Source organism: Rhea americana, unplaced genomic scaffold (assembly GCF_003343005.1).
Source record: "Rhea americana isolate MKP2758 unplaced genomic scaffold, rheAme1 scaffold_160, whole genome shotgun sequence".
Taxonomy (NCBI): domain Eukaryota; kingdom Metazoa; phylum Chordata; class Aves; order Rheiformes; family Rheidae; genus Rhea; species Rhea americana.
In genome coordinates this window covers 1814316-1831089 of record NW_028185706.1, presented here as the reverse complement: position 1 = coordinate 1831089, position 16774 = coordinate 1814316, and the positions used below count along the sequence as shown (strand labels likewise).

Genomic DNA, 16774 nt, shown 5'->3' with positions numbered 1-16774 from the left:
TTTTGATGAAGCCATTAGAAGCTAGATTAATTTCTAAGRGTCCTCACAATCCTTTTCTAATGGCACTAGCTCTTTTCACAGGACATTAGCAAAATTAAACCTTGTATATGGAACAATGTGGAGATTGGTTCTAAGTGTCTTACTGCAAGATGTTACAAGCCTGCATGGGTGGAGTATTTCCTCAGTGTGGGACATGTGAAGCAGTGCGTGTTGATCTTCAGATCTGGAAATATCCTGTACAAAAAGGTCTTGAAAGTAAGGAATCAACATTTTAATAAAATAAAAGGAACTTCATGCCTTTTGCCTTCTCTCAGGCATTTGTCTGCTTGTCTGGAAAACTGAAACAAAATGGAGTGGTCCATCTACTTCTCAACAAAAAGATTGTACAATTTTGCTCATTTTAAGAAAACATTTTGTATTTGAAAAATTACATTTTCTGACAACAAAAAACCTTACCAAAATCTTAATTTCACCAATCGCAAATTCTTCTGTCTCCTCAACTGTAATTTGGCTTGCCTTTCATTCTTCCCTCCCCTCCCCTCAAATCACAAGGCTTTCTTTTTGTTCTAAGCCAAGGCTCCTGATTTTCCTCTCTTTACCACCTAGAAACACTCCAATAGGACTAAGATATGTGAACTAATATCATATAAAAATTAACAAAAATCAGAATTTTCATATGTCATCACAATCAGAAGGAATTCTCAAAACAATACCAAGAACATTCCTTGAAGTTTTGGAATAAATAGGATGTCTTCATTTAAAATTAAGGCATTGTAGTCAGAAGAATGTTAATGTATTAAGTGTTAGACCTCACTTTGCTCAGCCAGTATCACTGATATCATTCTATTGAATTAATAAATATGGCTGAACACATTTCCTGAATTTTGTCAGAGGCCTGGCAGCAAGCTCCCTGCAATATGGAAATCTTTTGGGAAGCCTGTGTAACCTTTCTGCTATACACTCTGTGCAGAGCCCAAGGTAAACAAAAAGTGCAAGACAAATGTTGGGTATGGACTTACAGAAAAACCTGAACCTATGCTAATATAAGGACAACGATTCCTTGCATAAAGAATACAGTAATTTGTTTCTATCTGAGAGGTGAACTAAACCTCTCACACTATCCTAATAAAATTCTTGTTTCTGATTCTACGCAGAATGCTATCTGAAGACTTTGATCCTACAATCTTCATGCACTTCAAAGCACAATTCTGGTTCTGAGCTCCTTTCACAAAAATCCAAACTCTCACAGGCTCAAAACAGAAATGAAGCAGGGAGGGGAAATGAATCTGCCTGGGAGGACCACCATTCAGCTGCAGTTCTCACCAGGTTAATCAGAATTTGAGTCTCTAGCATTAGCCATCCTGGTCATTGKTTTTTTTTTTTTATCTTATATATGTGATGCAATACCTAAGTGCTGTGAAGGATTAAATCCTTAATGCCTGATAACAGCAAGTAATTAAGCAGATAAACTCAATGAGGTAAGTAACTAAATGTGAGATGTGACTTCAATGAAGAAAGCCACACTATGTAAACTTTAGTAAAGGATTCTACATTGAATTCTAAATATATAGTACTGTAAGAGAAAGAGAAATAACCCCAATAAAGCAAAACAATGGAAAATACAAAAAATAAAATAAAATAAAAAAGAGGTTAAGWTAGGTAAATCAGGTTATAAGAACTTATTTAGTGCATTCACCTATAGAAACCTTAAAACATTTCTGTGAAGAGCAGGGGCAGTTTTAAACACTAGCAACAGAGCAAGGCCTAGTTTAAAAAAATATACATGCTGCATCTTATCTAGTGAAGTACTTTGCTGCAGTCAAGAGTTACTGTGGATAATGGAACCTGATTAATTCACAGTTGGATAATTTTTCCATAGACAAGTTAGAGCTGAACAGAGAAAATAACTCACTGGCACTAAAGGACGATAAAACAGGTGTTTGGATTGTAGACTTCAACATTCATCTATAACCTGGATTGTTTAGTTTAGAACACATGGTATAAGAATGATTGGTAGTGAGAGGAAATACTCTGAAGAAGTTTATAAAATCTAATATATACCTTATTCCAAAACCAGATTTTCTGCTTTATGAAATTAACTTCACAAGGTTTTATGCTAAAACCCGACCAAAAGCATTCTCAACACCAATGCCGAATAATTAAATTTCAGCTAGTCTTGCTGCAAAATCATGAGATTTCATTAACTTTGTACTATTTCAACATCAAAAATGTCTGTTCTCCGTGTTTGCACAGTACTTAGCACAAGTCTTCGAACAGAGACACTTGCATCAGTAGCAATACTAACATCTTTTAAAAAGATTTGCAAGCATAGATGAGCCCTGTTCACATCCAGCGCACCCAACAAAATTCAAAACTAGATCTATTTTGTATGAGTTTTGAATTTTACGAAGAGTTCCTGGCACAGCATGCCTCCTATGGTGTCACTCCAGATCACATACTTGAAAAAAAYATAATACATTCACATCAACTTCCAAGTCTGTGGTATACTGTTTCTAGCATGGAATTTCTCTGTAAGCAAAATTCATGTATGTAAAACATGATTTWCTAATCAAGGCTTCAATTGTACATGACAATATGAGGCAACATCCACTGAAAGGAAATTTAAATTACATGTAGGTTTCAGTAACTTTCCCTGTTTTTTCCCTGGTTATATCCGCATGATAAAACTCTTGGCTAGAAAGTCATATAGAAAATGGTAAAGTATAGCAGTTAGCCTCATTACAATCAAAAAATAAAAAAAAAACAGTTAAAAGAGAAAATCCATTGGAACAACAATAATTTATAATTAAATACAAATGGAAATTTTATACATATTCTTATGTATGTATAAGTTACTTGTTATCAAATTGTATGATAGGTTCTCATCTAGAACGCTAACTTGGTAAAGAATATATATATATAGACAAATAGAATGATATGCATATCRAAGAATACTAATACATACAAATATGTGCATTGAAATATAGAAATTGAAATTAGACTGGAATTGTATGCAACCTACCTTAAATACAGATACAGCATCTACTATGCAAAACAGAGTCTAATCCTATTCTAAAGACGGCATTCCCACTGATACATCTATGTCATATGGACAGTCATATTCACATATACATTAAAATAAAGCTAACCACATTTTATTCATTAACAAACCAAACAACTTATGCAAAATTTGGTGAGTTCCACACTGCTTAGTGAAAATTTTGACAGAAGAGATGAGATTATACATCAGTATAGACGTACATGCTGTTTTACTGGATGGTTATCTAGAATAGTTCTACTTGTACTTTAAAAGGTACTTGACTAAGTAATTATTTCTTATAATCAGAAATAATGCCTATAGAAAATGCATTAAGAAAGAGACTTACATTCTAAACTGACAACATTAAACAAAACGGAATTGCCTGACTTCATGCGAAAAATTCTCATTCTCAGTAAAAGAGATGACTATTTCAGTAGGTATCTTCCACTAATGCCAATGGGACCTCTCAGCGCATGCTGCCAAGAGGTAAATGAAGGTTCAAGTAGAAGGCAGTGGACATAAAAGCAACTATGAAAGGAAGAGAAAGCTTAATTTCACATGTGAAACTAATGGAAATTCTGTATACCATTGGTTCCCTGAAAAGTGCTCTTATAAAGCAGAACTGCTGTCACCATTAAACAATCATTTTGGTGGTCATTCATATTGACCTATACATGATGCGACCTACACATGACAAAATCTACATATGTATAAAAAATTCTGCCAATACCATATCTGCATTTATAAAGTCCAGCGTTACTCAAAATACATACATCAAGAGGTCCTATTCAAAGTTATTTTAAGATCTCATGCACACTATTGCTTACAACTTTTTGAAAGTGTTAAGTGCAATTAAAATACTACATTTTTTTCATGTAAGATGTTCACACCAGCACAGATATTTTTCACACATACAAAAAAAGAACTTCTATACCTTTTTAGTCTGAGAGTCTTATTTTAGACTAATGGAAACAATAAAATCAAAGAAAAAGAGCTGTGTCTCCAAGAGTTGCCTTCATAAAGGAAACATTATGTTAACTCATAGAAATTAAACATGCAGTCATAACAGCGGCTACAGCATAATCCAGACATGCCTGCTCTAGCTTAAAAATAGTTTGCTGAGGTACTTGGGGCAATCTAGGTAGGGCAGTACTGAGCTCAGCAATGGCTAGCAGAAGCGTTGCTTCAGGGAGACAGAAGCTCAATGGAACTGAAAACTGTAACAGCAATTCAATTTGTAATTTTTACCCAACATTAGCAAATAAAATTTATAATTATATTCCTTTATAGACTTTAATACAGCCTACGTGCTTGGAGGAGGAGAACCTCATTTCCATAGGTTTGCCTTTATATTTATAGGAATTAAGAATACCTTTATTTTTCAAAAGGCCAATATATGAGATTTGCATGCAGAGCAACTATTACTTTTTGATCCAAGAGCCACTCCTGAAGGCTTTTTTGAAATTTGATAATAGATTTGATTTTGCCACAATCTTAGTTCATGTTGTAATTTAAATATTAACCTTAATTTAAGTCCTGTTCATATATAAAAACTATAGCTTGATATGCCACCAGGCACTCAAGAGGACAGATAAAGGTCAATTTGCACTACTCATCAGTTGCTCACACCATCACTTTGTAGTGTGTATATGTGCTTACAATGCTCATATGCTACCAGTATTTCACAGATTTTCACAATTACTTCTATGTCTTGAAAACAAACAAAAAGAGAAAGATTTTAAGAACTTTTTGCTCTCTTGTCCTCTGATATTTGCCCAAAGGAGTAAGGCAGACAAAAATGGCTCACAAGTGTTGAATTAGCACACAATCACGTTGACTTATTAGTAGGAAATAATTTTTTCCTCTATTATGGTTATCACATATTTCTTTTTTCCCAGGAATGAAAGAGAGGCTAACCAAGAAAAATACCAAGACTTAAGAAGATTAAAGAAGTTCCATCAGGAAATTTTCCTTCTTAGAACTTTATCTGCAAGTACAGATGTCACTAGAATATTCCAAGACACTTATTTTGTTTACTAACTGCCTCTCAGAAAGATGTAAAATAAAATTACTGCACAAAACAAAAACACCCTCCATGATCTACTTGAGTGTATTTCTTCCTAAACCAAGACAAAAGCAACATTAACCAAAGAAGTAGTAAGTATTGCTACTACAGAAAAACTCGCCCATACTCCCGAAGAGATACACATTTATACTGCAGAAGCAACGTAATGGGTCCTTGGACTGACTTTTATCTATATACTATTCTCAAACGGACCAACAGAAACTTCCACAGAGAGGAACATTTTAAGGCCAGGGATGTGTACTACGCTGAAGGGAAAGAAATCTTTTTTATATTTTGTTCTTAGAGTAAATACGTCTCTTCCACTTTTGTTTGAGGCAAGTCCCAGGCACCAGAGTCACAGCATGCCTGGAACCGAATGGAAAGAACAGTCTTTTCTGTACTTTCGACCAGAACTCTAAAAGCAGATATCACTCTGACTTCTTTTCAGTTCTGTCAAGTGAGACTATTGTTGAATACACAAGGGAAACATAAGAACAGTTGGAATATGCCTTATAGAGTGGGCAATTCTAGAACAGGAAAACTGTGTTTTCTTGTGTTTAGAAATTATTCTTTATATGAATTCCAAGATGTATTTAACAGATACTGAAGATAACAGTATATTTCAGAGACATGGAGAACATTACCAAGCCTGCATGAGTCCTCAAAATGGCAAAGTGCTTTGCAACGATATGAATGGATGACCAATCAATTGCTCTACAGAACAAAATCAAAGGTAGACTTCCCTACTAAATAGCCTGTGCTATTTTGAATAGCAAGTTAATCTAGGAACTTCTAACAAGCTGACATGTTAGCTCCTCAATAAGAGAATATTGCCCAAAAAGTATTTCAGTTAGAAAGCATCTATGGAGAGACCAGTAGATATTTCATTATTTCTGCATGTGAAATAAAGAGGATAACGCCAAAGCTTCAATTTAGAATTACGCAGAAGCTTGGGCAAATAGCTGAGGCTATGAACCTCTCCCCTACCCTATGCCTATGAAACTCAAGAAAGAAAATAGAAGATTAATAGTCCATTGAAGAAAAAGTCAAGATTTCTTTTTGTCAGAAACTTGGATGAAATCTCAAAGGATTTTGCCCTTATAGAAAGAGAAAGAAAGAGGCGCTGGTACTAGTAATCAATGTATTTGTTTGCAGTTATTAAAAGCTACTGAGGCCTTCCACAGTAATCAGACCAGTGCCAAATAGGCTTAACTTTACCTACAGCCTGGGACTGAAAAAGAACGATCAGGCCAGGAAGCATCTTTTCAATATTTTTGACCTGCAGCCCTTTACCAACTATCAATGTCATCTTATGTATGAAAAAAAAAGTTTCAGTACTTGAATAGTGGACAATACTAGAAAGCATCAAGCCTTAGCTCTTAATTTACCACAGAAAAGGTCATAATTTTCTGAGACATGCAAACGTATTTCACTGTCYTGAGGCTTTTTAGTGACCCTTCAGATACTATTCTGTGAGGACAGAACACTAAAGCAGCACTCTAAGAGAAATGAGTCTGTATGGTCTTCAGAGGAGATGGTCATGGGGGAATCCTATTGCTGTTTTCCATGACCTAATGGAAGGGTGTAGAGAACATGAGGCCAAACTCGTCTCAGAAATGTGCAGTGATACAACATGAGCCAATGGACACAAGTTGCAACAAGGGAAATTTTGATTTGATGTTTGGAAAATTTTCACCATGAGGGTAGTCAAACTTTGGAAAACATTACCCAGAGAAGCTGTGGAATCTCCACCCTTGGAAATACTCAAAACTTGACTGGACAAGGCCTTGAGCAACCTGATGTAAGCAGACCCTGCTCTGAGCAGTGGGCTGAATCAGATAACCTCCAGAAGTCCCTTCCAAGTTGTATTATTCTGTGATTCCTGACCATTGCTCTTGTCAGGAACAGAGGATGGGACAAAGATTCTTTAAGAATAYAATCCTGTTGGTATCTCTGGCAACTTCTGAACCCCCTTCTTAAAAAGTACACGTGCTGCATTTACCTCTGCCATGTTGTCCAGTGGCAAACTTGGAAGAGTAGGAGCTGCTAATGCAGACACTTTGGAATTTTTGTTGTGTGAGAGCCAGAGGAGAAACTATGGTCCCCAATAACAAAGAAATTAAAAACATACTTAATCAAGAGTACTCCCACAAACCTACCTATTTAACACTAAGCTGTTCAAACTGGAGAGAGTTGCTCAGGGAATGCAGAAGTATCACTTCTTACAGGCTACTTGAGAGAATTACAGAAATGCAGTCAGAGTACGTAGAGATGCTGCGAGGAAGGCTAAGGCCCAGCTGGAACTGAGTCCGGCAAGGGATGTCAAGGACAACAGGAAGTATTCTTCAAATACATCAGCAGCAAGAGGAGGACTAGGGAAAACGTGGGCCCGCTACTGAATGTGGCGGGGACCCTGGTGACAAGGGATACAGAGAAGGCAGAATTACCGAATGCCTTCTTTGCTTCAGTCTTCACTGCTAAGGGCAGCCCTCAGGAATCCTGGAGCTTGGACGTGAGGGAGAAAGCCTGGAAAAGGGAAGACTTTCCTTTGGTTGAGGAGGATAGGATTAGAGACCTTCTGGGCAGGCTAGACATCCACAAATCCATGGGCCCTGATGGGAGGCACCCACGGGTACTACGGGAGCTGGCGGATGTTGTTGCCAAGCTGCTTTCCATCATCTTTGAAAGGTTCTGGAGAACTGGAGAGGTGCCTGAGGACTGGAAGAAAGCCAGTGTCACTCCAGCCTTCAAAAAGCGCAAGAAGGAGGACCCAGGCAACTATAGGCCGGTCAGCCTCACCTCCATCCCTGGAAAGGCGATGGAACAGCTCATTCTAGATGTCATCTCCAGGCATATGGAGGAAAAGAAGGTGATCAGGAGTAGCCAGCATGGATTCACCAAGGGCAAATCCTGCTTAACCAATCTGATAGCCTTCTATGATGGAACAACTGGCTGGGTAGAYGAGGGSAGAGCAGTGGCCGTTGYGYACCTTGACTTCAGCAAGGCTTTTGACACTGTCTCCCATAACATCCTCCGAGGCAAGCTCAGCAAGTGTGGGTTAGACAAGTGGACAGTGAGGTGGATTGAGAAATGGATGAAAGGCAGAGCTCGGAGGGTTGTCATCAGTGGTGTGGAGTCCAGTTGGAGGCTTGTGGCTAGTGGCATCCCCCAGGGCTCAGGACTGGGTCTAGTCTTGTTCAACTTTTTCATCAATGACCTGGATGAGGGGACAGAGTGCCTCCTCAGCAAGTTTGCTGATGATWCCAAGCTGGGAGGAGTGGCTGACACACCTGAGGGCTGTGCTGCCCTTCAGAGAGACCTGGACAGGCTGGAGAGTTGGGCAGAGAGGAACCTCATGAGGTTCAACAAGGGCAAGTGCAGAGTCCTGCACCTAGGCAGAAATAACCCTGGGCACCAGTACAAGCTGGGGGCTGACCTTCTGGAGAGCAGCTCTGCAGAGAAGGACCTGGGAGTGCTGGTGGATGACAGACTGACCATGAGCCAGCAATGTGCCTCTGTGGCCAGAAAGGCCAATGGTCTCCTGGGGTGCATTGGGAAGAGTGTTGCCAGCAGGTCRAGGGAGGTGATCCTGCCCCTCWACTCAGCCCTTGTGAGGCCTCATCTCGAGTACTGTGTCCAGTTCTGGGCTCCCCACTACAAGAGGGACATGGAGCTACTGGAGAGAGTCCGGCGTAGGGCTACGAGGATGATCAGAAGGCTGGAGCATCTGCCCTGTGAGGAACGGCTGCGAGAGCTGGGCCTCTTCAGCCTGGGGAAGAGAAGACTGAGGGGGGGGGATCTTATCAGTGCGTACAAGTACCTGAAGGGAGGGTGTCAAGGGGACGGGGACAAACTCTTTTCAGTTGTCCCATGTGACAGGACAAGAGGCAATGGGCAGAAATTGAAGCACAGGAAGCTCTGCCTGASCGTGAGGGGGAATTTCTTCCCTGTGAGAGTGACGGAGCAGTGGAACAGGTTGCCCAGAGAGGTTGTGGAGTCTCCTTCTCTGGAGATATTCAAAACCTGCCTAGATGCAACCCTGTCTAACATGCTCTAGGTGACCCTGTTTGAGCAGGGAGATTGGACTAGATCTCCAGMGGTCCCTTCCAACCTTACTGATTCTATGATTCTATGATCACTTCCCAGCCACATCAAAGAAATAAAGGTCAGAGAGCTCTGCACGAGATGAAGAGTGTCCATTCTGTCCTGATGCTAGTAATTTTTCCAACTCTGATGTCCAACCTACATACCAAGGATAGAAGAGACGCATGCAATCACTGGAAGAACTCCCTCTTAGGTCTTCCCAGCACACTTGTGCTTCTGTTACAATCAAACACCTATATCACAAAGTTGAATTATATTAAAGGGGATATATTAACAGAAAGTTTTCATCTCTGTCTAATGCTTTATGGCAACTGTTTGCAAGAACTGGTCAACATTTTGTCCCTAAAGTTAGAAATAGCATACTCTTCCTACCAAAATTCACAGCAAAGAAAGCAACACTGCCAGTTACTGCTTTACTTTTCTTTTCTGAAGTTCACTGTTTCTATTAAATAAGTTTTGAAAGTATTATCTCAAATGGGCAGAACATTTCGTTATTTCAGTGCTGTAGAACATTTCTCGATAACCAGGAGGAAGTAGCAGAAATGAAGTGAGTGTTACTTTCAGACAAAAGCTGAGTCACAGTTCCATATTACTATGCAACTTGCTGCCCTTTGTGCTCTTCCACCTACGGAAGGCAGCAACCTTTAGCTGTCTACAAGTTCAAAGTCATGCTCAAAAACCAAACAATGATATAAGCAACTTTTGTAACATGTCACATGGATCTGTAAGCATGATTTAGGGAAAGTTCCAAGTTTAGAAAATGTTGCTCTTACTACTCCATTTATGTGGTAAGAACCTTTACTTCACACACTTCAGTTTTAAAAATGTGTAGGATTGGGGGTTTCATCCTGAAAATATAAATGAGATCTTACTGGAAACTGAGTAATAGCAATAATGGCCATTAACAGTCTTCCATTTTGTGTGGGTGCATATTAGGACTGCAAGGAATTCATCAACATAGGCTTAGTATACTGTCATAGGATGATTGACTAAACTGAAGTCATTAGAGACTTGTGCAGCTTTCAATAGTGCTTGGATCAAACATGTCAATGATGCAGGAAAAAAAAGATACTGCTATTGAGCCCTTGGGCACATGCTAAATAAGGATCACTAAACTAAGTTCCTGAACTTATATATGGTCTCTGAGTAGCCAGACTCGCAGTGTTCTCAGCATTCACAATGAAAGTTAACCGCCAGCAAATCTGGTAAATGTTTCAGCTCCATGTTTGTTAGAGTTTATATACACAGGCTTAGCAAAGTGCTAAAAACCCTTGTCACTGTTGGAGACCTGCATATACTAGCACACCTACTATTACCTATGGCTTATTCATCCAACCCCTGCCAGGGTTTAACATCATTAAGCAGACAGAGGAAAGAACGTATAAGCAAATCTACGCAAGAAGCAGTATTCTGCTAAACAAACATACCTTGTGCAGCTGAACTATGCAGACAAAGCCACACAAGCACAGAAGTGCCTAAAAATGCATTTTTATATTCTATTTTACATATCTATGCTTCACTGAATAGGGTAAAGTTGTTACTACACCTTCATGGCATGTTCAGGTCTATACTGAATTTATCCTATTAGAATAGTGTAAGCATATTGTATGAAGTGTTCTTTGCCTCTCTCCTCTTTTGAGCAGGAATTTTCTAGTTCCAGAAATGTTAAAAGATATGTTTACAACATACAATTTGAGCTKGTATATTGTCTCAGAGTAGTTCTAACATGAACTCAACTAACCACAAGAGCACGACGCCACATCAAAGACTCAAACTAGACACTATGCTGTGACATGTGGATAACATGAGTTTGTTCAGAACTAGTTTAGGTATCCCCACATGCGCAGTGCTAAATGGTGTAGACATGTACAGCATACTTTAGAAAAGGATCACTCTCACCTCTGCAAAGTTGCTTCCAGTCTGCATCTGTTTGTACATAGTGAAACACTATATATGGTTTAGGTGATCATAATGCCAATCATCAGAAAAGGAACTGATGTTCAACACTCTAAAACTGAAGTCTGCAAAAAGCAGATAGAAGCAGGGAGGACATACTGTGCTAATCAAATGTTTTGCAACACTTCGTTGACACACAATTGTCAGCATAAGTCACAAAACCTCAAGGTCAGCCACACTGTCAGATTTAGAAGACTGCTTTGTAAACCACCAGGCTTTGGAGAAAAGGTGTCTGAAGATACCAAAAAGGACACAAGTAGCTTTCAGTGCATTCCCTACATATTATACCATATGGTGAGAACAAATGGAAACTGTGCAGAAAGGGTGGAAAATATTTGTCTTTTATCTTTGAATTTACTGTGTTCTGTTTTAAACATGTAACACAATCCTGTGAGAACTAAATGCTCTATTACAGATCTAAGTATTTGGAAGAATCAGGTAAAGATTGAGAAAGAGTCCTCTTCCCAAGCAAATTAATAGTAAAACTCCTGTCAACTAAGTGAATCAGGAGTTAACATCACAACAATTTAAAGGGACATTTCATAGTAATTAATTGTCCGAATTTCAGATATTCCTTTGTTCTTAGTATCAATACAATAACATGTTTACTATAAATTCTAGAGCATTACACTAAAACAAACTGTCAAGCTCAAGTTTGAAAAACATGAAGTGGAAAAAAAATGGTAAAAAACAATTCCAAGTAACTTCTCTTACTCTTTTTACTAGAAATAGTATAAATCAACAYCTGTGGTGCTAATGAGTCCCAATTACAGGATAGTCTCCTTGATTTGTGCCTACAAAAGCCATCAGGATGCAGCTATCCAACTCTTGTATTGAGGGGACCAACTTTGAAACTGCGCTGTCCTACCTCCTCCTCAATCTTATGGAGAGCTCTTATGAGGGGACAAGAGAGACTGTAAGATTAGGGAACATGCATTATCTCCACTTTCACTCTTGGAGGTTTCACAAGAAGAGAATGAACAGCCCAGTAGAAGTGTTAAAATGGTAATATTCCCCTAAAATAATGCAACTATGTGTGGTAAATGCAGTTAATACCGAAGTGTTTCCCAGTACTAGATTCCTTGTTAAAAGTCATCAGCTACTTGCTGATAGCCTCTCACGTGCTCAGYGAGAATGGATATGGAAATTAAGATTTTTAACCTAGTCTTTAAAAATTGTTCCTGAAAATTATTTTAAAATTTAAATACTTACTATCTTTAGGTCAATGTGATTTATATTCTTTTGTATAGACAGTCATTCTATTATGTATCTAGAGTTTTATTGCAGCACGTTTTACAAAATTGCTGTATTTTGTAACTGTGTAAGAATCTGAAAAATAAAAATATCATTTAGAGTACTACATCTAYTAGAATACACATTTTCTCAAAAATCACAAATACTGATTAAAAAAAAGTGTCACCTAGTCTTTATGATTCCCAATAAAATCTGTTTTGTATTCACATCAGTTTGCTTTAAATAACCATGTCAACAAATAATCCTCATATTTTAAATCCGAGTGAAAGTAGATCTTTTCAGTAAATTTAGCCTCCTCTAATTCCTTCGGAAATAAATGGTAATTTCTACTTTATTGGGTGCAGGATATTATCTACTAGTAAAAAAAGACTCTCAATGGACATTAAAAAAAAAAAATCCTACCTTTAATCATCAGTGTTCACCTCATCTTGTTATCACTGATCTCAGTGCCGCAGGAATACATTCTAATTGRTCATTAAAAAGCAAGCATATGCCTTTTTAGATTTGAAATTATATTTTCAAAGAACTGACAAGTACAAAAATGAACCTTAATAACTTTTAATACAGATGCAGTCTCATTTTCAACAGCTGAAGAGTCTGCTTCTTTTCAGTGCTAAATAACTTAGTATTTAAGTAGAACAATAATTACAAAACAAAACAAAGTGTATAGAAATTACAAAATAGCAAAAGAATAAAAAGTGGATTTCTTTATCTGCACTTTCAAGCACTTATGAAGACTGCACTGAAGACAAAGTAACTGCCTGGGAGGCAGGCAGCATACTACATTGTAATCACAGTTATTAAAACTAATTAACTACAGAAGTTAAAGCAAAACTAAACTTATTTGTAAGTAGTATGTTCAGCCTAGCAGAAAGACTAAAAATTACTAATTTTCCATAGAACAGAGGGCTTTTAGGTCATACACAATCCTGAAGGATTCCTGCAATTCATTTTTCTGAAAAGTTAATAAAATGACAGATTAAGCAAAAAAGAAATCAAAATTTGTTGTTTCAGAATCAACTTAAATAACAGTCAAACAATATACAACTCAATCTCTAAAAAAATCATTTTATTATTTGTAGTATAAAGCAAATTAAAAAGTTTAAAAAAATCCATTTAYAGTTGGATATTCAGGATTAAACCCCTGAAATGCATTTTCAGAAGTAAATTAGTGATTAGACTGGGAGGAGGGAAGAAGTAAGCTTTTCTGGGAAAAGTCTCAGGAAGTATGCAAAGTTAGACAAAAGGTAATTAGAAAGCCTTAGAAGATCCCACTTAAAACCACATCGGTGAGAAGGATATTTGAGTTCAAACTCCAATGACAAAAAAATACAATTTGCCTATGGAATACTAAGGAGAAAAAAACACTTAGATTATAAACAAAATCAGTACATTTAAACAATCTTAAAAGTAGTTAYTGAAAGGGAATAAAACAAATTTTAAAATGATCTCCACTCTTAACATTGTGTAAGTTATGTGTTTTAGGAGCCAAACTGGTGGCTTTTGGTCACACATCAAATCCTTCTGAAGAAAGGAAACCAAGAACAAACTCCCCCCTCACAAGAACCTATACACCAGGTCCTGCATCACTCAAGTCAGTAAGAACTCTGCCATTAAGTTCAACAGGGATAGGATCACACTTGACTTTGGAAAACATTTTTATCTTATTTATATTACTTTTACATGTAGGGCAGAAAGAAGATACCCTTTCAGAATCATGAATTAAAAATTAYATTGTGTGAGACTAACATGTAGAAAAGCCAAAAAATGAAAGATGAAATTCTCACAAAGCAGTAATTCTCTCCTCCAGCATTTGTACAATGCTTTCCTGCTGATAATGTTTAAATATATTGCCTTGACACTTACATTCAAGTATTGTTTTGCTTATGCTATGCATTCAACTGAAAGAGTAATAGATTAAGGATTTCTTTTAATCACTGCACTCACTGCAGATAAATGTTTCACAGTACAAGTGCCCTGCTGATCATCTAAATTTCAAAAAGGTAGCTATGATCCAAGTCCATTTTCTACTTTTCACATTTAGTAAGACATTCAGCAGCAAGAGCTAGATCAAGTTCCAAAGAATGTCCGAATCTAAAGTTATAAAAACAGGAGCCCTTAGGGAAAAGTGTCTTTTATTTCCTTTTCACTTCTTTATACAACTGTTCTTGTTTTGCAAAATATTCTTTGTTGTGATTTACAGTATGCTACATTCTATACGAACTGAATAAAGTTATCCACATTTTTGAACAACAAYTGAAAACCAGACTGCCACATCCTACCAGACCACTAGCAATACTAAATAAAGACAAATATCATGCCAGAGCAAACAAAAAAGAGAGTCCAGTGGATACAGAGGAAGTGACACAGAAAGTTCTGGAAGAAACAAATAGAAAAGAACAAAAGTTTCAGAAACCATGAGCTGCATCAGGAGGATTTCTGTGAATTGTTTTGACTTTACAGTCTTGGAAACTTTCATTTTGAGAGGCAGGGGGAGGAAGGATTAGCACACAGAATGCAGCAGTAAGACTTCAATCTGTTTCTGAACTTGAGAGTCACATATAACRTAAATTTTCAAGTTATGTTATTGGAAAACTGCATCAGCAAGAAGTGGTGCGTAATGCTGTAATTCTTTCTATCTCRATAAACACTACCAGGTAACATTCCTAAACTGACCCTGTAAATGGACTAGATGATAAAATGGAAATCATACAGATATATACATAATAGATATATATTTAGGATATAGTTTTTAATGTTAATTAGAGGTATGATAACGTCAATTCACAGGTAGCTATGACAAAATCTGACAGAGCTGAATACTTCAAAATTTCACCAGATTTGAAGATAGAATTTTAAAGGGGACTTTTGATTAGCTATTCAAATTTCCAGTAACATAGCAAATAAATCTTAGAAGTGGAGTAWGCTGATTTGTGAGACTATTAGACAACAGGTACTATGAATAGCTGTATTGTTTCAGTTCATACAGATCTTGTAGTATGAAGGACTCCACAGAAAATAGTAAGAGGTCAAAAGAAACAGTTAAGTCCTTCAATGTGCAATCTCTATTTATCTTAGGTGTTTACATGATAAACATTGTTACTGTTACACTCACCACACTGCTATGAGGTAAAAAASGATTACATCTCTTATTTGTCAGAAAGCATTAAATGACTTACCTAAAGCACACTGTGGTRGACTTTATTCCCTAAGTCTGTTGCTGACATCTTAACTACTCTTTCCTACCTGAAAATAAAAATGTTCAAGATCACTGATAATCTCCTGTCTTCAGGGAAGAATTATCACCTAATGAAATCATTTATTCATTTCTCATAAAGTAATGAATTCTAGACTTTGGTACAGCTGGAAAAACAGGAGACTCTCATTATGAAAAAAGTCAGAGGATACCGACTCTGTCTACGCTTGATCAAGGACTATTCATAAATAATGGCAGAAGTGTACATATCGAGAGATTTTATTTTTTTCCCCCATATTAATCTTCACATATACCTTCATCAGCCAGACTACCCTTACTTTCACAAAAATTCTTATGTTCTTTCTTGAATGCCATCTTTCCTCATTTGATTCATAACCACTGTGTAATAAATAGTTTTAAGGGTAACTGCCATACTCCACCATACTCCACCCTGTATAACCTAATGATCTAATGAGAAAATGGTATTTCAAATACATTTCAAATGCATCATGTTTTCTCTAAAATGAAAAAGCCAGACTGCAAGAACTGACTTGACACACAACTCTGGTTCTCAGTAAAAGGAATTCCTTAGCTTATGATTGTGAAGGAAAGAAACAGGAAGCAGAATGTTAAGTCACAAACACAACTCACATTTACCTTTTTGGAGAGCTCTCACAGAAAAGGGAAGATAAACAAATCATAAGTGTCATAGAGCCAAATCTCCTTTATAGCCACAGGAAACTTGCAGTTATAACAAAGGAACAAAACAGCAACTCCTTCAGGCAGAACTAATTCACAAAYATCATACTGAGAAACAAAAATCACTCCTCCTTTCCCTTTACCCTCAGGCTTATAATTAGAGGAAACGCAAGAGAAATTCTCTTTATTCCTACTGCTTAAAAACAAAGAGTCCTGTTGAGTCAGAAAATACATCACTTTCTTAACTTCCACCAGAAACTCCTTTTAGTCTACCCATACAAGAGGCAAGGATTGAAGAAAAAAAATTTTTTTTTTTATTGGACAAACAGATGTAAGTTGTTAAATGTATGTGAACTTCCCCTCAGGTCTAAGATGAAAGAAGCAAATTTCAAGCTTAGTACAAACTTGGAAGAAGCATTCTCATAAGAATAAAATACCTCAACTATGTTTAAAAGGTAGT

General features: G+C 37.2%; 1 protein-coding gene across 2 annotated transcripts in view; it reads right to left on the bottom strand.

Annotated features, from left to right (window-relative positions):
* PACC1 (proton activated chloride channel 1) overlaps window positions 1-16774 on the bottom strand; it is a 91405-nt gene that overhangs the window by 71497 nt on the left and 3134 nt on the right. For both annotated transcript variants that reach the window (XM_085300145.1, XM_085300147.1), the window contains exon 2: window positions 15599-15665. The gene's annotated coding sequence lies outside the window, so the exon portion shown is untranslated. The remainder of the gene's footprint in view (window positions 1-15598; window positions 15666-16774) is intronic.